Raw genomic sequence first — 25400 nt, forward strand, 5'->3', positions numbered from 1 at the left:
TATTGCATTTAACCACTTTAATTGCAACATAACTGGAAAAATTTTATTAAAAAAGATTCTCCTTTCATGCACTTAGTATGGCGCATTTCTGAAATAAGTAAAAATCTTACCTGCAGATGATTCCAAATCTGCTCTCTTATCTGGCATGTACTTGTTAAGTCTGTATAAATAATACCAAGCAGCAAACCATTAGGACTGCAATTGATCTGACTTGAAAGTTTCTAGGAATAAAAAAAGTGATAATTAAATTATTGTTTCTGGAAACACTTGCGGAAGTCATGCCATTATACATCTTGCCCTCAGTTTGCTGCCTTTAGTGCTTACAATATGTAATGTAATGCTCCATAAACAGGTAAAAGCTCTAAACATACCTTTCAACTGTCCAGATTTTTGCAGAATGTCCATATTTTTGCTTCATATTTTAGTCCGTTTTTCATAAAATTTGTAGTTTTCTTATAAATCACTGAGAATTGAAGTAACTAAATTATGCCATACATTTGAGTTTCAGACTTCATATATTTCAGAAAAAAAATGCATGCTAACACAAATCCCATTATTCCAGCAACTTTCTAGGTTTACAAGGGCAATATTTAAAATATGTCCCTATTTGTAAGCCTTTGTCCCTCCCTCCTAATTAGTTTAGACTTTTTCTAGATTTCTTGTACTAAGAGGTTGAGAGATATGCACCCTAAATGTAAATCATCTTTGTTTAATGTATAACTCAGAAAGTTAAAACAGAGCATGTAAGTTTTCAGAAAACAGTTGCTGCTAGTGGTGAACTTTTTGTATTAAACAGTAACTAACACACAAAAGCCAAAAGTAAATTTCTTTTGTAGATAACTTAGCTAGATATAATTCGTTTAACATCAAAACTGTCTACAACATACAAAAACGAACACAGTATGATTTGGAAAAATATTTAATAAAACAGAAAGATCCACACGGGAATAGTCATATGATGATGGATGGCACTACATATCAACAGTGCAGATTTTCATAATTTACCTGTAAATAGCCCACTGGAAAGGCTCACCCAGACTCTGCTACTGCTTGCTGTGAGTAAAAGGTTGGTTTGTTTTTTATTTCTTGTATTTTATATTACTTTATTGACTTTTTCTATTTTGTATACTGCAATTTGTTTTCTTTACACTGTGTTTTACTTGTATTCTGCTTTTAACTGCATATTAAAACTTGAAATGAGACCACAGCTCTGTCTCTTGTGAATCAGACAGAAATTAGAATAGGTCAATTATGGATTCACACATAAGTTAGAACAAGTCAGTTAAGGTTAATCATCTGTGAACTGAGGGGGTGGAGCTAGGAACTAAACCTTCTATTTAAGAGGTAAAATAAAACATTTCAGAGCTTTACTGGAAAGGCTCACCCAGACACTGCTACAGCTTGCTTTGAGTAAAAGGTTAGTGTGCTTTTTATTTATTTTATTTTATATTAATTTATTGCCTTTATCTATTTTGTGCACTGTGATTTGTTTTCTTTACACTGTGTTTTAGTAGTCTGATTTCAACTGCATATTAAAACTTGAAAAGAGACCACAGATCTGTCTCTTGTGAGTCAGACAGAATTTAAACTTCCCACCTTCCAAGCCTGTCACTGTTGTGTTCTTAAACACCACTGTATTTCTAGTTGCTTGCCCCTTATATTAATTTGACCGTATATCTCATTTCCTCTCTCCTTTCACTGGTTAGTGTGAGTAAGCACAAAATTATCATTTTGTGAAATCACTCCCCTTCAGCTATTTAAACGTATTGGCCATCCTATTGTATTCCATAGTGCCAGAACACTAAAGTGCCCACTCCCTTTTAATCTATCTTGCTATTTTAAAAATAGTGGCTCTCCACTTAAACTTAACATTTTAAACAGCTGAAACTTAAGTTACCCACTTTCATATCTAATTGCTTAGTGCACACTGCAGTGTTTAGGATAAACCATTTTTTCTTCATCTTACCTTTAAGCATTTATTGCAAGACAACCAGTTATTGGAAAGCCCACATTCTGTAGTCATCTTGGGATTAGTGCTTCTGTTTTCTCCTGGTGAGAGAAGGAGCACAGGAACATTAATTTCCGGGGAGTGCTGATCACCAGAAAGCATAATAACTGTTTTATAGGTGACAGCTTGGAATCTGTGCTTATATTCTGATCCTGGTGAGAGAAGGAGCAGAGTGCATTGATTCCTGACTTCTTCTGGTTGGAGAGTGACTGGCTGTGCTTAATGTACCTGATTGTTCTGGTTGCTATTCAAGGCATCTACCAGAAGAAGGCTATAAGTCTACAGACCTTTGCATCATCTGGGACAAGACTGTGGATCACCAAACAGGCTGTGGCCTGCTTCTCTTCTTGGGATAGGTGCTAACATTTTTCTTCTGGTGAGAGAAGAAGCAAAGGAGCATTGTCTCCCAGCAGAGTGAAGTTGTGGTGAGACCAGCATTAGTAGTAGCCAGGCAGTAGTCATTCATGGGACTCCCCTATTTTCATCATTCTTGACAAGCTGATTCTTTGTTTTTTAGTAAGTACTGCCTGATTTGTTTCTAACTTCAGAATATCTGCCTAAATACTTCATCCTTAAATTTTCAGGGTTTACGTATTAGTTTCCCCTCAAGTGTTTGGCAGTGCTCTGTATAGACTCAGACACCTTGACTGACATTTTTCCTGTAAAATTTCTCTAATACCTAGTTGCACGCAGGACAACTAGTTTGCAGTGACAAGCACCGTCCACATAGTTGCAAACCGGATACTCCTGACAGTGACTGATATTCTCACTCCAACTGTCTAATCAATAAAAAAGGGTCAGTTGCCATGGATATGAAATTTTCTACTGTCTCCATTACTGGCTTGGCGGATATGGGCATCCTGAGGCAATGTAGAAATTGCCTCATGTTTACTGACAACCAGTTAATTCTCAAACAAACTGATATGATATGTAAGAGATGTATTTACACAATGTCACTGGTGGCAAAGCACTCACATAAAAGTACTCCTAATGTCAATAAAGTTGTCAGTAGTACACACGCTGCACCCATCACGCACAATTCAAAGCAGATGTATAGACCCGCATATGCTGAGGTGTGTACATCTAATCTTGCTAAACCACAAAGACCTCCTAGATGAAGTACACATAACAAATACCTTCAGCAGTCACAAATGCACTCTTTCAAAACAACAACCACATCCACACATACAGCTACATCTCATGGAGCCTCTACCTCTAAGCCCATAAGGCAAGTCACCACACAATCCAACATTCTAGTCATTGAAGACTCCATCCTGAGACACACTGATGTCCCTCTCACCAGGCTAAGTAAGGAGAAAGTTACAGTCATTTGCTTATCCACCACACTACCCATGCACTCAGGTCATTGGACCACAATTACTAATAGTCTATGTGAGATTAAAGGACCTAAGATGTAACTCCCTAGACTATATGAAGAGAGACATCATGGAGCTCTCAGAATATCTGTTGCAGGCTGGTATGAGCCTAGCACTGAGCAGCATTTTACCTTCTCCAAGGATGATGCCACAATACGAACAAAAGATGATTGACTTTAATAATTGGCTTAATTTCTGGTGTCATTCTAAGGGGGTGCAATATTTGTCAGCGTGGAAGGAGATGGTCAACAGACCATGCTGTTTTGCCAGGGATGGTCTGCACCTCTCCCCTCTAGGCTTTTGAATAAGTCTAAAAAAACCTCCACTCCCTAGAAACTCTCTTTACCATAGACAATGCTGATGACTGTGCGGTCACTGAGACATGGTGCAAAGCCACACAGAGAGCACAACAACAGTGCAAGTTATAATGCCTTCCACACATTTAGGCCAGCTATTTCACAGGCAGGGACTAAAGGTGGAGGTGTCTCTATATACATAAAAATAAATATACTTCAAGGCTGGTCAAACAGGACAATACACTTGAGTTGCTCCATGTTCAAACCACCATAGGAAAAATCCAGTACCACTTCCTTGCAAGCTATAGGTCCCCCTCTATAGCACAGGAAACCTATACCATGTATTTAAACTTATTAGAAACACTAACTATCCAACCAAATACAATATTCATGGGTGACTTTAATTACCCCACTATTAACTGGGAATCCTATATGACACCAAATGCACAGGCACGGAGATTCCTGGATTTTGTAAACACAAACTCCCTGGACCAGGTAGTCTATACACCTACCAGAGGTGCAACTATACTGGATCTGGTCTTCACTAATATGGGAGGCTGCTACACACCTCCTACTGTAATGCCTTCCCTGGTAAGGTCAGACCACAAAATGGTCTCTTTTGAAGTAAAAATAAAACCTGGACCCCCAGCTAAACCTGGAATATTCAGGAACTATTATAAGGCTAATCTCTTGCTGTTAAGTGAGAACCTGGCAACATTTCAAGCCCCCATAAACCCTGTGAACACTTCTGCCTATGCAGAACTGTTCACAGAGACCTGTACAAGCATGTTAATAGCTGCACAGAGGCAGCTGTACCCTCCAGGAAGAAGTACAGAACTAACTCAAAAGACAAGCCACCCTGGTGAAATTACAAAATCAATTGGCTATATAACATGAGAAAGAAAATCATTGCAAAAATTAAGAGGTGCAGGACCCAGCAGGATAAAAGCACTCTTATCAATCTAAACAAACAACACAGAGAACAAATAAAGTCTACCAAAGCCAGATTTGAGGTAAGTTTGGCCTCCCAGGCCAAGGACAACCACAGAGCATTATTTAGCTATGTCCTCAACTTCAAAGGCAAAACACAATTGTGTGCAGAGCTCATTGTAAATGGAGCCACCTATACTGAGCCATAAAATATAGCAAATCTCTTGGCTGATAAATTCAGCTCCACCTTTACCCCTCTCTCCGCCTCAACCTTCCCTCAGGAAATATCATCAAATATAAATCCCCCTACTATCACTAGGGAACAGGTCCCTAATGCTCTCACTAAGACCAAGAACACTGCATCAATGGGCCCAGACAATATCTCAGGATGCCTACTAAATAGTATAGAACATGACCTATCAGGGCCTCTGGAATTACTATTTAACTGTAGCCTCCAAACAGGCCTCATGCCTCATGAATGGAGAAAGGCAACAGTCATCCCTCTGCACAAAGATGGGCCATCTACAGACCCTGGAAACTACAGACCCATACGTTTCACTAGTCTTATATGTAAAGCCATGGAAAGAATTATTATGGAGATGATTAATAGAGATATCAAACCTCCAATCACTGGACCAAATCCAGTTTGGTTTCATGAAGGACAGATCATGTCTACTCAACCTGGTGGACTTCTTTGAGAAGGTCACCACAGCAATGGAGGAGGACAAAATCATTCACACTACCTACCTTGACCTGGCCAAGGCATTTGACACAATACCCCACTCGGACATTGTTGACAAACTCAAGAGGTTAGGTACAAATCTGTATGTCACCCAGTGGATAGCCAACTGGCTCACAGACAGGACCCAGGAAGTTAGAATTGAGTCCACCTCTACAAAGAGACCAGTCACAAGTAGAGTCCCTCATGGATCAGCCCTTGGACTGCTCCTTTTTGGCATTTACTTCTCTAATGTCAAGGCCAATGTCAATGGTCTCTGGCTGACTAAATTTGCAGATGATTGCAAATTAGGAGCTGTCATTGAATCTCACACTGACACAAATGTTACCCAGGAGTGGCTGACACAGACAAACAACTGGTGTCAGAGCCATGAACTAAAACTAAATGCCAATAAATGCATAATAGTATCCTTTGAGAAATCATCCATCCCTGGTAATTATCATATTGACAACACACCCCTTAGAGTTGATCCAATAGGCAGGGACTTAGGGACACTCATAGATAGTAATCTAGCCTTTGATCATCACGTGTCTACAGTGGTGAGGAAATCATTCTATGTTGTGCAACTTATAAGCAAAGGTATGGCACCTAAGTCCAAGGAAGTCATTGTCCCACTGCATTCTGCATTCATCAGACCCATCATTGAGTACCTCCTTTGGTATGTACTTAACCAGGCATATCCAACAACTGCAATGTCCACAGAGGTTCCTCACTAAAAGAATACAGGGCATAAGTGATATGCCCTATGCAGACCACCTCAAGGCCCTATCCCTGTAGTCTGTCTCCTATGTGCTTTTGAGGGGAGATCTATCCCTGGCATACAGGGCATTGTCAGACTCCCCTCTGATGAACCTCCTGCATATTCACAAAACAAAGAGCACCAGAATTACCCATTCTAAAGACTTAAACTTTGCCTGTGATATAAACAGGACCTGCTGGAGAGATAGGTATATATCACAGAGACTACCCCATCTATGAAACAGGCTCCTCAACCATGTGAAGCAGAGCTCCTCCTTAACCCAATTGAAGTGCAACTTGGACAATTGGATGGGAAACCAGAAATTCATCCCTGGTTTGGCACCTATGTCTCTAATGGACACAGGTAACCTGTAAATAGTTCATCTCCCAGGCCCATGCTTACACTTATCAAGGGTATCAGAATTTGTTAGAGATTTGGGATGTATGGCTAGGTTTAAAAAGGCTCTTGTGGTCGTTAGCCTAGTAAACACCTATGAACCTATGAAAACAGTTTAAAGTATCAGTGGAAAACTTGCAGCCTTCATTCATTAAATAAGTAAAGTTGCATTTTAAGCTTTAGAGACTAGTAGGCTTGTCCACCAACCTTGATGTGAATACAAAGTTGAAATGGTTAATTTTACAAACACAGACACACACACACACACACACACACACACACACACACACACACACACTCACACACACACACACACACACACACACACACACACACACACACACACACACACACACATATGGAACAAAATATGCAGATCAACAGATAACCTAACATAAGCATCGCATTAGGTTATTGTAGTATGACACATGTAAACTGAAAATATTCCCTACCCTTTCTACAGTCACTGAGACTAACCACTAAAAATATTTGAAGCCATTGTTAACAACATTTTCAGCTTCAATAAAAATGAGTCCCTGATAAGAAAAAAAAATGTGGATTCAGAAATGATCCAGTCAACACTGTTTACAATGCATGCATGATTAGCCCTGAGGCTCATTAGCAATGCAAGCAGACTGGCCAGTGTACACGACAATAAGCTAACCACTGTAGCGATCTGCAGGAAGTTTATGTTAGACAAAATCATGGCCACAGTAAAGTACAAGCAACTGTTGTAGGCACTGACTACGCACGAGCCTCTAGGGTAATTGGCTTGAAACTGTGCACACAGATGGTAATGCTAAGGTGCTGTTTTACTGTTGTAACAGAAGGCTACAGATATGCAGACAAATCTTTTCTGGAATGAAATAAGGAAAGTATGCCTAAGGGCGGAGGATAGCGATGGCTGTAGGGAATAGAAGCAAGCAGAAATGAACCAAAGACTGAAAAAGGAGCTGATGTCCAAGTTACGGATGCAGAACACAATGGAGAAGGGGTATGTGGCATACAAATCTCTTGAGGTCTTACTTGTTTTCTCCTACCACTCTGCAAATCACTTATCTAGGGTCATGAAGATGATTGTTGATGCCCATCTGAGTGTTGCATATTTGCAAAATGGAGGCAGTAGCTCTACTTAGAAAATATGGGACTCAGACAGAATATGCGAGATACAGAAAAGTAACATAATTAACCAACCTACACCATTCCTGACATCATCAGAGTTTGATCAGTGTATCTTTACTATAAAGTAAATATCAGAAAACAGCACCTCTTCACCCTGAGGGGATCTATACATTCAGCTGTGTCCTATTACACTCTACTCAACACTTCCTTAACAAGGTGAGCCATAGAAGTAGCCACACTGAAGGAGTCAGGGAAGTACATGGTAGATGAGTGCTACACATTTGCAGACTGGAAGCAGACATAAAAAGCACCCATTAAGGTATTTGAACCCATTACTTTCTTCAACAATATTTTACTAAATACTGCATTTACAAGGTGTGCCATAGAAATGGTCACACTGATGGTGTCAGAGAAGCACACAGCAGGTGAGTGTTACTTATTTGTAGACTGGAAGCAGAATTAAAAGTGTGGCCTCAATGGATTTTCTGCCTGTTATCCTCTTCAATAAGATTCTGCTAAATGCTGCATTTGAAAGGTAAAAACAGAAGCAGACACTCTGACGCTGTTATGGAAGCACAAAGAAGGAGAATGTTAACACATTTGCTTTAATCCAAGTAGAAAAGTGAAAACATACAGGCCTGAGGGGCTTGAATGCTCTACTCTGTGCACTGATGCTCTACGATTCACTTTATGAACAAGCTGAGCCCCGAAAGCAATCAGAATAAAGGTATAAGCTTTATCTTATTTCATATTTGCCAAGTGTTGAGCTCATTTGCATGACCAGTGACAACCAAAGTCAATACATGTAGGCCATGACAGCAGTTGGATTTCATTGTTGCTATACAATGAGTGTCATTTCTTATCAGTTGCATGTTGGCATCAATGGCTATCTTCATGACCCTTCACTCACAGTATGACCAAAAAATACAAGGTCCTTGTGGGCATGTGTGTGGTGTGATAACTGTATAAAGGTTGGAAATGGGAGTAAAGGAAACAGATAAAAAAGGGAAAGCAAGTGGATGGTAGAAGGTGAACAAATAAGGAGTGGTCAGGTGGGAGTATGGTAAAAGGGTACAGGTGACCATTTTATTTTTATGAAGCGAATGGAAAATTGAGGAAAGAAGGAAGGAATTAAGAGGAAGTTAAGAGAGTAGGTTAGGTAGCAGGGGAAGACACACATGATAGACAGGGTATAAGGTAATACAATGAAGGAAAGAACACAATCAAATCAGACAGACAAAAGGCAATAGTGAAGGCAGGTGTGCATAACCAACAGGGGTGGGCATGGACACAAAAGAAGTGGAACACCAGGTTAGGGATAGGATTGGGTATATGCAGCTGCAGACCCAGTGGGGATAACTCATTACCCTGACATTTACTTAAAGATTGTAAATACATATATATAACTTCCAGGCATAAATACAACATACTATAAGGCCTAGGAGGATAGTAGTAGTGTAAGGATTTGTAAGGCCCATGAAGGTACAAGGCTGTTAATTCACAGATTTATAGATTCAGAGATCCTTACTATGCTAATGACACAGGAGGCCTTTCTAAGCCTAGCCACGTTTTCCCAAAAAATATTGATGTAATGTATCAAAATAGGACATTGAGGGCCAAGCATTTATAAGCTACCTCTGTCCATAAGGGGCATGGGTGATGGCCTGGTGTCCATTTCCTTGTCCCTATCCAGTGGTCTAGGTTGCACTTACATGGGTAATAGACAAACTCAGCCTCACATGGATGAGAAGCTTGTTCCATATGAGGGGCATCTCTGGGACACATATCTGTCTCTCCAGCATGTTCTGTTTAAGTCACAGGCAAAATTCAGGATTCTAGACCTTGTATCTCTGGTACTCTCTGACTTACATATATGCAAGACATACATAAGTATGGGGATTGTGGATGCCTTGCAACCCAGTCATAGATCACCCCTCAACAATCTGTAGCAGACTGAGTAGAGAGAAAGGGCTTTAAGGCACTCTGCATAAGGCAGGCTTGTTATGCCTTGTATTCTTTTTGTAAGGAACCTCTGAGGTCACTGTAGTTTCTGCATGTGCCCGGAGAGGTACATACTAAAGGAAGCAATGTATTCTATGACTGATCTGATAAGGGCACATTACAGTGGGATAATGACCTCTTTGGAGCTAGATGTTATGCCCTTACTTATTAGTTGCACAGCATAAAAGGATTTCCTCACCACTGCGGTCACATGGTAATCAAAGGTAAGGCTACTGTCTACATGTGTACCCAGATCCCTGACCACTGGGTCAACTCTGTGAGGTGTAATATCAACATGGTAATTAGCTGGAATGCTTGATGTACTAAAGGGTACAATTATGCATTTCTTAGCATTGAGTGTAAGATCACAGCTTCGGCAGCATTTATTACTCAGAAATAGGCATTCTTGAAGAATGCCAGGGTCTGCAGGAGAGTCGATGATATCCCCCTTCTTGCAATCATCTGCAAACTTAGTCAACCAGAAATCTTCAGTGTTTGGTTCCACTTCAGATACATGCCAAAAAGAAGTGGGTCCTATACTGAGCCCTAGGGGACCATCGCTAGTGACTGGCTTCTTCACAGTGGTGGCCTCAACTGTTTTGACCTCCTGGCTCCCATCAGTGAGCCAGTTGGCTAGCTAGTAGGTTATAAAAGGGTTTATACCTAATTACTGAGCTTATCTATAATGCCTGAGAGGAGTACTGTAGCAAAATACTTGGCCAGGTCGAGGTAAGCTGTGTGCACATTATTGCCCTCATCTGTTGCTTTGGTGATCCTTTCAAAGACATCCACCAGAATTAATAGGTATGACCTTCCTTTAACAAAGCCAAACTGTGATGAGTCCAGTGTTTGCCTCATTTATCATGTCCATTACGATACTTTCTATAGCCTTACATATGAGGCTGGGCAAAGTTATGAGCCTGTAGTTACCCAGATCAATGGTTGGACCTCCTTTGTGGTGGGGAATGGCTGTAGCCATCTTCCATTCCTTGGCCATCAAACCTGACTCTAGGCTCCAATTGAAAAGTAATTCAAGTCAACCAGAGAGATCATGTTTCATTCTATTTGCTAAGCATCCTGGGATGTTATTGAGGTCCATTGATGTAGTGCTTTTGGACTTGGAAATTGCATTGAAGACCCGCTCCCTAGTAATGATTGAGGGGATTGTACTATGTAGTATTTCCTTTGGTCTATCATGTGGGCAGTGGGGGGAGAAATTTGAACTGAACCTGTCAGCCATAAAGATGCAATGGCCTCCAGTTTAGTGTGGGTGATACCAATTACAATAAGTTCTGAAAATGGTTGCGTATATTTCCCTTGAAGTTAAATACATAGTGTAAAAACCTTTGTGGTTGTCATTTGCCTGAGAATCTATTTATTTTTTCTTCAAATGTAGCCTCTGAAGTATTAATCAACCCTCTTACCTGCCTATTTAGATTGGTCAGGGTTTTTTTAGTATGTTGAGCTTTGTTCCTCCTACCCTTGCCAAAGTTTTTTTCTTTTTTATATAACTGATTGATATTGTGATTCCACCAGGGTGGCTTGTCGTTTGAGTTTGTCTTATTCTTAGTATGAGTGGGCACAGCCTGCTTTATATATAGCTATCAATATGGCTGTCTAGGGATTTTTAAATAGCTCGGCGTATGCTGTGGTGTTTACTGGGTTTTGGGGTGGTTAGACTTTAGCCAAGGTGTGGATTAGTATAGAGTGGTTAGCTTTGGAATAGTTCCTTGACGGTGTTTGGTTTCACTGGGTTCCTGGATTTAATTTTTATTTCAAGTGATACTGCCTTATGGTCAGATGTGATGACCAAGGACATTGCATTGGGTGAGGAACATCTCTCTCTCATATATGTGAGTACAAGGTCAAGGATGTTTCTACCTCTGGTAGGAGAATGGATCAACTGTTTTAGGATGTTGATATTAAAGGAATTTAGAAATCTCTGAGCTTGTGCATTTGAAGTGTTGTAGGATTCCCATTTTATAGAGGGGTAGTTGAGATCCCCCATGAAGATCCTATTTTGTTGAATGGGAAAGGACTCTAGTATATTGAGATAGGTAGTATGGGTTTTCTGGTACATGGTGGGGGACCTATACATTGCAAGGATATAGTATTAGACCCTGTTTATGGTGAGCTGCACATGTATGAGTTCCAGTGGGTCATACATTTTAACTAGTTTGGATATGAGGTTGTTTTAAATATAGACTGAGACTCATCCACCTTTAGTTCCACCCTGTGCAGTAGCTGGTCTAAAGGTGTGAAAGACATTACAACCTTGTACTGCTGAGATACTCTTTGTGACTTTAAACCATGTCTCTGTTACTACACAGATGTCTATACTCTCCAGGGAGAGGAAAGCTTGCAGGAAGTAGAGTTTCTTATAAGACTTCTAGCATTGAGTAGTACCACTTTTGGATATTCTTTTGTAGGTTCAGTTAAGTTGGGAAGTGTATCAGTCTAGCAATGTCTAATAAAGGCTCTATGGGGATGGAAAAGGCAAAGCAGCATGATCTGTCAACCATGTCCTCCCAGGCTGCGAAATGTTGTACCCTCTTGGACTGATACCAGAAGCTAAGCCTATTGTTAAAATCTATAATATTCTGTTGGTAACATGGCAACATCCTTGGAGAAGGTCGTATGCTGCCCAGTGCTAGGCTCATACCTGCCTGAGGCACATAATCAGTGAGCTCATTCATGTCTCGCTTCATATAGTCAAGGGAGGTATGTCTCAGGTCATTAACACCTAAATGGGCTATGGCAGAGTCATACTGGTACCTGTAGTTCAATGATCGGAGTGCCTGCGTGAGTTGACATATCCTAGCCACAGAAAGGCAGCTAACCTTGACTCTCTCCTTTCTCAGTGTGGTGAGGGAGACATCGATGTGCCTCACTATTGTTATTTATTTATTTATTTATTTTACATTTGTTAACTGGGAAAGTCTGACTGGATACAGGTCCATTTTCAGTGGAGGCCCAGGGAGAAAAGCTCCAAATGTACAAAAACAAGTGTAAATATAGTGAAATTATTACACTGAGTTATCACAAAACTGAGATTTGTTTAATGATATGTACACACAGGTACATGTTTTTCTCACATACACACAGCAAAGGCTGGAAGCAAGTAGGTGAGAAAGAAATAGTTAAAGATTTCATCTGAAAAAGGAAAATACATATATTAAGGTGGTTATCATACATGGTGTAGTGTTAACTTTAAATCTTTCCAGTAGGTGGGTGATACACAGAATTTTAAACAGAGAGTCAGAGTTTTATTCTTGTAATGAGGTTCTCATTTATGAATTATGTTTGAGTGGGGGTTAGTCAGGGTTTGTAGAGTGACAAAGCCACTGGATTGTTAGGTATTTCCTAAGGGATTTTTTGAATTGGGATAAGGAGGGGTCAGTGGTGAGTTCAGCAGGAAGTAGGTTCCAGTTTTTACCAGCAGAGTTGGACAATAGTGATTCACCAAATGAATTGTTGGTTTTAGCAGTTTGCACTAGCAATTTTTTGGAAGAGCGAAGGGATTTTAGGTTACTGTAGGGGGTAATACTATTTTTCAGTATTGGTGTACTGTCTGGTTGGTAGAGGATTTTGTGAACAACTATTAGTTGGTTATATTGCAGTTGATAGGGTAGTTTAAGCCAGTCTAATGATTGAAGGTTAAGGCAGTGATGGGTTCTATAAGCTGATCCTGTGGCAAATCTGGCAATGTTATTGTAGCACCTAGTAAATGTATTGAGGTTTGATTTGCTTAGGTTTACGAAGATGGGTGAGGCATAAAGAAGGGTAGATAGCAGATGTGTATGGGCAATAACAGTTCTAGCAGATGGGGTTAGGAACTAGGAACTGTTTAATCCTGTATAAAGAGCCTAATTTTTTATTAGCTGTTTTAATAGTTTTGTCTATGTGAGCATCAAACTTGAGGTTGTTGTTGATAATTACTCCCAGTAGTTTAGTACTAGGTTCTGGGGAAATTATGGTACCATTATTAGATATTATGCGAGTGGGGGAGAAGAATGATAGTTTGGTTTTATTTGGGTTTAATAGCAGTTTGCGACCAGTGAGCCAGTTCTTTACTTTGTTGAAAGTGATTTCTGACAAGGATTGTAAATCTGTGGGGGAGATGGCAGAGCAGATTAGGGTTGAGTCATCTGCACACTGACTGCAAGTTGCATCAGGGATGACTTTTTACAGGTCATTAATGAATATGGAGAATAGGAGGGGACCTTATATAGATCCCTGTGGGACTCCAAGGGTGACTGGTAAAAGGGATGATAGGTTATTCTTCCATAGTTTAGCTTGTTGTCTGTCACTTAGGTAAGAATGAAACCAGGTCATTTCTAGGTTATCTATGGAGAGTGATTTTAATGTATTTAAGAGTAGCTGGTGATTTACCATATCAAATGCCTTGGATAGGGCAAAGAAGAGGGCTGAGAAGAGCTTGTTGTCATTCCAGTTTTGATTTATTGTATGGGAGAAGGAGAGAAGGGCTAAGGTTGTACTATGGCAAGGTCTACATCCATGCTGGGAGGGGGCTAGGAGAGTGTTTTGATTCAGATAGGCAAGAGATTGCTTGTGGATACATTTTTCCATTATTTTAGCCAATAGAGACAGAATGGCTATAGGCCTATAATTTGAAAGTTTAGTGAAATATGCCCCTTTATGAAGAGGAACAATGTGGGAGATTTTCCTAATGTGGGGGATATAGGCTTTGTGGATATTTCTATTGATTAAAATTGATATGGGGTATGCTATTTAATTAGCAGCTTTTTGGAGATATTCTGCAGGTAGAAGGTCTGCTGAAAGGGTGGTGGGTTTCAGTTTTTTAAGTAGAGACTTAATAAAAGATGTTGGTACTGGATCAAGCTTAAAGGGGATCTTAATATCAGGTGTGGGGTTGGTGGTACTTGGTGTATAGGGAGATAGCTTACTGGCTATGGATTGCATGGTTTCTGTAAAGAAAGTGTTAAAGGTGTGAGCAACAATTTTAGTAGGTTGTTGGAGGGTAGTTAAGAGGGTAGGGGTAGTTGATTGGCCTGGGTGGAGAAGTTTGTTTATGCCTGACCAGAATGTTTGTGGTTGATTTTGATGCTTTTGTTGCAGATTACAGTCGAAATTCTTTTTGTCTAGCATAATATACTTCTTTGTATCATTTCTCAGCTGTTTATATATAAGGTGGTCTTTTGGGGGTCCATGCTTTGTTTCTGCTAATAGTTTTTTTGGCTTGTATCAGTGGACAGCCATGGTGCTACTTTGTTATTGGTTCTGATAGTGCATGGGGGAGCATTGTTATCCAGGATAGCAAGAAATGTAGAGTTAAAGTATGAGACTGCTTCATCTGGTGGAAGTTGCCATAGGTTGGACCAGTCATGTGTTAAGTTCATTCTGAAATTTAGTCTGAATAAAGTTCTTACAACTTCTAATGGTTTTAAAGGTAGATTGTTATGGGATATTATTTCTTTTTCTGATTATATAGGTCAGGAAGTGATCACTAAAGTCCTCAGGTAGGGTGCCTGTTTTATATATCTGGGGTAGGTTGTTTATTAATATCCAGTCAAGGATACTTTCCTTTTTGTTGGGCTTATTGATTCTGGTTGGGGAAGATATCATATGGGAGAAGCCATGCAAATTTATATGAGTGGAGGGGAAGTCTGAAGAGCAAGTATTCCAGTCGATATTAACATCCCCGAGAATAATAGTTTCCTGGGGGCAGCTAGTGGAGAGCCATTGAAGGATACTCTCCAAGTTATTTGTGTTGTCACCTGGGGGAATACAGATACATGCAATGTTTATAGATTTGCGTTTGTTGTGTTGGACCTTTGTGGTGAGTATTTCTGCATTGTTAGTTAACAAGGCATTTGGGGTACTAGTTTTGGATACTTCCAGAGTGGATTTATACAAGATGGCTACCCCCCTCCTTTCTTAGAGATGTGATCAAGTCTTAATATATTGTACCCTGGGGGTATAATCTCATTATCAATGGTAGTAGGCTTGAGCCAGGCCTCAGTAAGGCATAGTATATCAGGGGAGTGGACATCCAGGAGGGCATGTAAGTAGTGAATTTTCTTGTTTATATATCTAATGTTTAGGTGACACACTAGGAGTGAGTTGAGGGCATTATTTAAGTTTCATATGCTAGTGTGGGTGTTATTTGTGGGGCTGATAGTAACAGGTGGGGTTGGGCCTGGGTTAGGGTGGATCTCACCATCCACTATGAGGTTAGGTAATAATCTAATAGCAAGTTTCTGGAGTTTTAATAAGAGTTTGTGGTAGTAATTAGTTATAGGATTAATATATGAAGCACAAATGGGATGTTGAGTTTTTTCATTAGAAGTGGTTGATTAGAGGTGGTATAGTGGTTGGTTAGATTTATGTGGCTGATTAGTAGTACTGGTTTTGGTTCTATGGTAGTGGGTGCCAGGCAGGTGTTGGTATTCATAGGCTGTGAGAAGATAGAGAATTTTAAGTGGGGGTATTAGGCAGTAAATAGGATTAGAGTTTGAAGATTTGTTAAAAGTATGTGGAGGCATTGTAGGGGTATTTGAGTAATGCTTGTTTAAAATAGAATTGGGGTGTTTATAATTAGCGTATAGTGAGAGACTGGAGAAAGTTTGAGTAATAGGGCTGGGTGCTGTGAATGATTGGTTAATGCTGATTGATTCTGATGAGTGGGAGTGGTGTCAGATGAGGGGTAGTGGCAAGGTGATAAGTGTAGGACAACTGGGGGTGGGTGCAAATTGGGGGCAGGGTAGGGTAGTGGAATGAGCCCGCTGGGTGAACGGAGCGCATAGAGCCAAAAGAAGAAGATTGAGGAGAACAATCAATCAGTGGAGTGCTGAAGTCTGAAGGTTAAGTGTGGTGAGATATATAAGAAGGTAAAGGCTTAAAAAAAGGCAGAAGTGGGATTATAGCAGAGTGATATAAGAACATATTTGTATGGTTATACTGGGACCACAGTGTGAGAGAGAACAATAATAAAGAGATGACTAAGAACTGTGTTAGGGGGATTTGATGAAGAGTAGTTAAAGGGATTTAGAGACACTAAAGCTAATAGTATGGAGCCACCTAGTGGGCAGGTGGGGCAATTGGATGCACTAAGAGTATGGAGCCACCTAGAGGGCAGTGGGCTACTTACATGCAAGCACACTCGGGGTAAAGATCACTAATGTCCAGAAAATTTAGTTGTGCACTGGTTTGTCTTGTGGGCTTAGCAGTAGAGACATTGGATACAGTGTAACTATGAGTAGCTGTGGGTGTTTTTTTAATGGTGTGTTTATGTAATGGCTTTTTTTGATTGTGTTGTGCAGGAGGTCTTAGCATTTTAGGAAGGTTACCTCCAAGTGCCTCAACATAATTAGTTTTATGTGTGGGGTCTTTACCCCATGCAGTAGGCATTTGTGCAAGTGTCACTGGCAACCTCTATAAGATTTTTTTTGGTTATATAAGAGAGTTTTGCCTCCAGCATTAATGTGCATTTACATGTCTCACATACTTTATCTGTTTTATTAAAAATAAGTGGTTTGTCAGTGCACATAACGCAATTGCTACAATGCCTCAGAATACCCATCTCAACCAGATTGACCACATGGAAAGTCAGGAAGAGTAGATCCATGGCTGCTGCTCTAAGGAGGAGTGAGGGGAAATTTAAATATTGAATAGGAGGAGTGAGGGGTAATTTAAATCTTGAATAGGACAGTTTCAGTGATTTCCATATCAACAGTCCAATGCCTAAAAAAGCAGAGTATACAGAAAAGAATCTGCTGCATCTGTTGCACAGTTCACATCCACTCACAAACCTAAATTCCTCAGCGTTGAGAATGAGTTGGTACTAAAGGCCTTCCTTTTGCATGGCTGACGGCTCTTTGAAGTCCATCCAGCTGACTATCCTTACCATGGCCAGGCATAGAAAGAGATTGTCAGCAATATGAATGTTGTGGGTGGCCAAGATCCACAATATCATTCATGCACTCAAGTCATGCCACCCCAGGGGCCAATATAATTCTGTCATATTCCATGCAGATGTAAATGTCCTGAAACCATGGCAGAGAAATGTAGGGCAACATGTGGTGGTCCATTGAACTGAAACATCTCTTACAGTGCTAGAGGAGTTCTGGTCTCTGTTAAAGCCATCGACACCTCCATGGAGACCCACAGTATAGTGCTTGGTGGCCTTTGTACATTGTTACTTGGGTTGCCTATGTCTGATGCACAGTGTGGCCAACCTATATATGGGTAAGCACAGCCTGGGTTGTCTATGTCTGATGCACAGTGTGGCCAGCCTATATATGAGTAAGCAAAGCCTGGTGTTTTTTTTTTCATGCATCATTTTACTGTAGTGTATCTGATTAACTGTTGTGCAGTTATGTTGTAAAGCTGTATGCAATTCACTGCCTCTGTGTTAGTGCCACAGCATACTGTGCTTGCCTGCTTTTGGCATGATCATCCCCTTCTCAAGGCTCCTCCTCTGACAGCTCACCTGTCTCAGCTTCCACTGCCTACTGTGCTGGGAATTGCTGGACTTGCAACACCCCACCCTGTTGTAACTGCTTTGGAAGTATAATATTGTGTAACACTACACACACACACACACACACACACACACACACACACACACACACACACACACACGCACACGCACGCACACGCACACACACACACACACACACACACACACACACACACAGACATACAAACACAGTTAGTATTTTCAAACATGTGGCACACAGGTCATAAATCAATCCAGTCAATGAAAGAATGCCTTCAGCAGTCCAAACACACTCTCAAAAGTGTTTCTGGTTTGTTATAGTGGATTGTGTGGATTCCTAATAGATATCACAAGCCAGAGTTCCAGACCATATTGCCAACAAGATGCCTCTATGGGAAATCACTCTTTTCAAACCGTTGGCACAGGTTACATTGCATCATAAGTGAGAGTCATGAAAACTGGCTGGATGGCCTGCACACACACATTATAGATGATATTCTGTACATTACAGACCATATGGCAATTGATGGAGTGATACCATTTATGGTTCATGTACTCCTTCCCATTTTGCCAGGTGGGGGCCTTTATTTCAATGTGGGCAGAGTCTATGGCCCCCAGTACCTCAAGAAAATGGGATATATCATGCAACGGGTCTACTTCAGAAGATTTACAGACCATTTGATCGAAATTCATTTGGTCGACAGCTCATTTGGTCGACAACCAGTATTCAAGGCACTTAACAGCGATTTTCCCCCCTCCTCAATGTTGTGCGACCCTGGAGTTGATATATATAGTTAGGGGGTGTGGGGGCGAAGACCCCCACCTATTTTCATTTAAAATGTGTAGTTTTTCTTGTATTTTCATGCTTTTAAATGAAAATAGGTGGGGGGGCTTCGCCCCCACAACCCCCTAACTATATATAACAACTCCAGGGTCACACAACATTGGGGAGGGGGGTGCAAATCCCTGTTAAGTGCTTTGAATACTGGTTGTCGACCAAATGAGCTGTCAATCAAATGGTCTGTCGATCTTCTGAAGTAGACCCCATACAACTCCTACATGGTGTTGCTACCCTTCTCTAGGGTATTTAGAAACTACATATATTTTCCCCTTCATGCTGAAGCATGACATAAAAAATGATGGAGTATTATTGAAGCAGATGCTTGAAATATCCACACTATGTCGCCGGTAGGTGACTAAAAAGTCCCTGTAACTAATATGCATAATGCCACACATACCTAGGCAGCCACTGGGATAGGTACTCCACTTCTCCCATGGGGCTGCAGATGAGGCAACACATTTGCATGATATGTTGGAAGATGTTTTTGTCAACATTTTACCAATCCATAATCTCGGTGTTGTAGAGACCATGAAATGTTAACAGTGGTCAGATAACCTGATGCCTCCAGGGGTGACATTATTCATCATCAGGCGTAGTAGCTGCAATGAGGGCCTCCTGCAGATGCACTTTGATAACTGAGGCTGTAACCCCTAATATAATACCATAATCTCCTCCATATGTAAATTGACGTATAGCCAAGTTGAAATACACAGAGGGTGTAGCTCTGCTGAGTTACATTTCAAATGTTTTTGAATCACCATCCTGCCATCTTGTTTTGTAATACAGTCATTAGAATATAGCATAGCCCAGCCATGACTTGTAGCTTGATTTTCTGTATCACACATTCCCTGTGTTTAGTAAATTTGCTTAGCATGATGTGGCAAAATTTTCAGAATATGACCCAAAATGTGTCTACATAGAGCCAAGATCCACAATCATTCATGTACTCAAGTCACGGCACCCCAGGTGCCAATATAATTCTATCATATTCCATGCAGGTGTAAATGTCCTGAGATGTACCTCTTCAGACTATGTAAAAAGAGACATAAATGGATCTCACAGAATATGTGTCACCAATAGATATGAGTCTTGCATTGCGCAGCATTCTACTTTCACTAAGGATGATGTCACACTATGAATATAATTGATTTTAAGAATTGGTATAGTTTCTGTTGTCACTCGAGGGGGATCTAATATCTATCAGCATGAGAGGACATGGTCAACAGCCCATGTTGCTTTGTCAAAGATGAGCTGCACCTGTCCCTCCAGGCTTTCTGATATTGACTAAAACTTTATCCAACCCCTTAGAGCCTTTTTAGGCAATGCCAAAAGGACAGAACTACCAACCTTAAGGTGTTACTATTCAATTCTAGGAGCCAAAACAAAAAAAATCCACACCTTTCATGCCCTGCTCACTCTGAAGAATGTAGATATCTGCGTTGTGACTGAGACTGGGTTTAAAGCTGTAGAAAGTACTCCGGTAATGCAAGGCTACATAACCTTACACACACTAGACCAACAACAGCATAGACTGGGACCAAAGTTGGAGGCATCTTGATATATGTTAGCAACAAACATACCTCTAGGTTGGTTAAACAAGATGATACCATGGAGCTCATCCCACAGATAAGGTCCTCTTACATATCATGACTAGATACATGTCACCATCGATGCCCCTAGAGTCACATGACTCTTACCTAAATCTACTAGAGGCACACAGCATCCAACCAAACATCCTATTCATAAGGGACTTTAAATACCCTTCTATAGACTGGGAAACTTACACTGCCACAAACTTACTGGCACACTGTTTCCTGGACTTTATTAACACAAACACACTGGAATACTTCGTACATGCTCCAACCAGCGGATCAAACATACTGGATCTGGTACTCACCAACATGGGAGAGCATTGCTCTTCTATCCCCATTTCTTATCCTCACTAGTGAGGTTTGCATCACAAAGCTTTCTCCTTTGAAGTAAAAAATCAACAAGGCAAATCTAGCTAAATCAGCAACAGGAATATTCTAAGGCAAGCTACATCCTATTAACCCCAAGATCACAGCTGTCTTTGGAAAATCATTCCCTATACAAACATGTGAATGGCTGAACAGAAGCTTCCATACCTACTAGAAGTAAACTGAAAACAAACACTAAAAGCAAACCCCACTGGTGCAATCCTCACATAATAAAAGAAGAAAACTCTTTAAAATAATCAGGAAGAGCAACTCTCTTAAAGATATGTGCTCTCTTATACAACTAAAACAAGAAGTTTAGAGGTTTAATTAAGTCTAACAAGACAAACTGCAAGGTCTCACAGCCTAAAGACAATCACAACTCCTTCATCAGCTATGCCCAGAACTTTTAAGTAAGACACATCACTGTGCTGAAGTGATGGTGAATAGTACCACCTTCATTGAGCAGACTGACATAGCAAATCTACTGGCTGATAAATTCAGCTCGACCTTCACCCCCCCTGGGCTCCACCATGTAAATTCCCTTCCAACATACTACCCCCAACTATTAGCATTGACAAGGTGCTGACAGCACTCACTAAAGCCAAGAGCACCACTTCCATGGGTCTGGACAACATCCCCATTTGCCTGCTGAGGAGACTAAAACATGACCTATCAGGACCACTTGAGGCACTCTTCAACTACAGCCTTAAAATAGGCTATGTTCCAAGTGAATGGAGGACTGCAGCAGTGATTCCCCTCCACAAAGGTGGATCACCAACTGACCCAGGGAACTACGGATCCATCAGTTTAACAAGTCTAATATGCAAAGCTATGGAACAAATTATCATGGAAATGATAAACAAGGATAGTCATAAGCTACAGACACTAGATCCATTCTAATTTGTTTTGCTAAGGGAAGATCATGCATACTTAAAATGGTAGACTTCTTTGAGAGAGGCACCAAGGCAATGGACAAGGGTAAAACAGTGCATACTGCATTTCTTGACAAAGCCAAGGCATTCGATACAATAATCCAGTCAGGCATTGTTGGCAAGCTCTGTGAGATAAACATAAATCCCTACATAACTCAATGGATTGCCAGCTGACTCACAGACAGGACCCAAGAAGTCAGGATCTGTGAGTCCGCCTCCATTAATAGATCGGTTATCAGAGGAGTACCCCAGAGCTCTGTACTGGGTCTGCTCCTGTTTGACATATACTTCTCAGACGTCAAGGCTAATGTTCAAGTCCTCTGGCTCACCAAGTTCACAGATGACTGTAAATTGTGAGATATTATAGATTCCCCCCAAAACACCAACATCTTGCAAGAAGGTATGACATAGACAAATGACTGGTACAAAAGCCATGGCCTAACAGTCAATGCCAAAAAATGCATTATAATGCCCTTTGGGAAATTATCAACCCAAGTTAACTTCTCCATTGATAAAATGTCCCTAAGTGTAGACTCAGTAGTAAGGGATCTGAGAACATATGTTGACATCAGTCTAGCCTTTGACCAACAAGTAGCTAGGATAGTAAGAAATATCATTCTGTCACCTAGCTTATAGGTAAAGGTATGGCGTTCAGGTTCAAGAAAGTTATGATATCACTATACCTGGCCCTTATCAGACCTGTCATTGAATACAACATCCCCTTTGGCATACATATAACCAGACACCTGCAACAGTTGAAACACCCACAAGGGATTCTCACCAGAAGAATTCAGGGTATGAATACCCTGTCCTAAACTGATCACCTAAAAGCTCTGTCTCTGTATTCATTCTCCTACAGGCTGATGAAAGATTATCATTGCCTGGCTCACAGGGTTTCCTCAGATCCAGCCGGTTTCCTCAGATCCAGCCCTGACAGATCTGTTACATATGTAGAAAACAAACAGCACTACTAACACGAGATCCACAGATATGAACTTCCCTTGTGACATAAACAGAATGTGTTGGAGAGACAAATATGAGTCCCAAAGGGTCCCTGTGCCATGAAACAGGCTTCTCATACATGTAAAACAGAGTTCATCCCTGACCCTATTCAAACAAAACCTTGACAATTGGATGGAAAATCATAAATGTATCCAGAGTCTGGCCACATGTCCCTTATGGACAAAGGTCATCAATAAGAAAAGAATAAGTATTATCCTAACTAACACCCCCCCCTACAAATCCTTAGTTACCCCCTACTACATGCCTCATCCCTGTAAAGATGCCCATGATACTCTGGACCCAAATGGTTCGGGCTGTGTGGCTAAGCTTGTAGGGGCCCTAGTGGTCATTAGCCTAGTAACAACCTATGAACCTATTTATCATCAACACTTAGGTTTATTTTTGTTTGTTTTATTTTTTTTAAGAAAATATAAGCTTCTATGTGAGATAAAACTATGGAAGGCATAGTGGTGCAGCGGTTAGCTTTGGTGCCTGACAGCAAGAGGTTCTCCAGTTTGACCGTTGGTGGGGGTGCCTTCTGTGTGGAGTCTGCATGTCCTCCCTGAATTTGCATGGGTTTCCTCTGGGTGCTCCAGTTTCCTACCACATTTCAAAGACATGCATCTGGAGCGTCTCTCCTCATGCCTCCACTGAAAAGGGGCTCTTTCTCAGTCTGACTTTCCTGGTAAACAAATAGTAACTATAAATAAATAAATAATACACCAGCCACAAGTGTTTATAAATGAATAAATGAAACCAGTTACAATGTGTAATCCAGTAAATCATTTATATAAGCAAAGAATAACACATTGAACAGCAAACTAATAACAGAATAGCTCTAATTGCAACTAGATAGCTCAATCCAGTCATTTTTAGAGAATATTGTTGCCAAACAATGATATTATTACAATTAACTAATGGCTGCAAATGACTCACATGTAAAGTATCACGGATTAAGCTTTCAGTCTCTGGGAATGTTAATTGCATTCTTGTTAAAGATTAACTAAATCCATATTCTAAAATGGTGAAGAAATTAAAGAAATCTTGATTCAGCTTTCTCAGTGAAATAGACATTTCAAAAATCTAAACAAAACAGTCTCAAACAGAAAAGAAAGAACAGCAGCAGTCCTGATTCAGTACTCCTTGGTTAAAATGATGTCAAAACAAAACAGAATTTTTCTGTCATTTAAACCAAGCTGTTAGGATATACAGAGAAATCTATTCCAAGATGAAGTAATGCAGTAGCTGGTTGGAAGCAGTGAATGCAAAAAGTTACCAATTCCATTTTGCTAAAAAGAATGGGCAGGATTCACGAAGGCTTGCACGGAGTCTAAGAGTAGTGTAAGACTCCATGCAGCCTTCGCGATCCAGGAACAGCCCTAAAGTCCGTGTAAGAGACCAGCTAAAACGTCTCTTACACGGAGTGGGCGTGGATATGCTAATCACCTCACTTGCAGCCGAATAGCATGCAAATGAGGTAGATTAGCGATCCAGGAAGCCCAAAGCAGCCCATGTAAGAGCCGTTTTAGCTGCAGAAATGTACTCAGTTGACAACTGCGTATGTTTCTGCAAAAAACACAATGGAGCCATGTCAGCTCCAAATAAAGGGTGCATATGTGTCAGGCAGCATGCCAATGGCCAAATATGTGGCCATTGGCAAGGTACCCCGATGCAAATATTAAAAAAATATATCCGATGTTTAAACCCAGCAAACGGGCTGCGCTGTATAAAACATAAAAATGAAGGTTATAAACCCACAAATGTGGGTTTTATGCAATACATGGGTTTACAATGCAGGGACCAGCACACCAAAAACAACATGGCCACCGTTTAGTGGTTGCTAAGGGGGGAAGCTGAGTCTAAGACATGTAACTAAGCAATAGTAGGCAATCTGATGCAAATGAGTGTTAGGATACTGAATTCTGTCACATAGCAAATGAGCACATTCTGAGTAGTGTAAGAGTTACATAAGTGGGAGGAACAGAGTAGGAGATAGGTGACATCACAGGGGGGAATGGCAGAAAGAAATGCAGTTCATTGGAGGTCAGTGTTACATGACAGATGTCAGACACATATCATGGAAAGAGGAGTGCCACAACATAAGCATGGGAAAGTCAAGAAATGGAAGGTGTACACTGTTGCCTACACCAAAGTTTCTTTCTGGGTATGCATGCGCATGTGTGCGCGCCATGAAGCACGAGTAGGACAGTATGTGCGCGTGTAAGGCAGACTGAGCATGTGGGAGCGTGTTGGTAGATGTTTAACACAGTTTGCGCTGGTGTGCGCACGTGTAGGGCAGACTGAGCATGTGGGAGCCTGTTGGCAGACTTGTAACGCTGTTTGCGTGGGTGTGCAAGCGTTTTAACCCGAATAAGCAGATTCTGAACCATGTAAGCATGTGTGCGCGTGTGTAAGCCACTGTGAGAGTGTTTCTGCTTGTATGCACGCTGCTCCCCCCTGAGGAAACAGAAAGGAAAAAGGAAGCAACAGAATCCGTAGGAAGCTAACAGGGAATACTGCTGGAGCTAGCAGGTGAAAACAATTAGAAGCAGGCAATTACACAGGCAGAATAGTAGCC

This window comes from Protopterus annectens, chromosome 7.part0 (genome assembly GCF_019279795.1).
Source record: "Protopterus annectens isolate FY-2018-M chromosome 7.part0, PAN1.0, whole genome shotgun sequence".
Classification (NCBI taxonomy): domain Eukaryota; kingdom Metazoa; phylum Chordata; order Ceratodontiformes; family Protopteridae; genus Protopterus; species Protopterus annectens.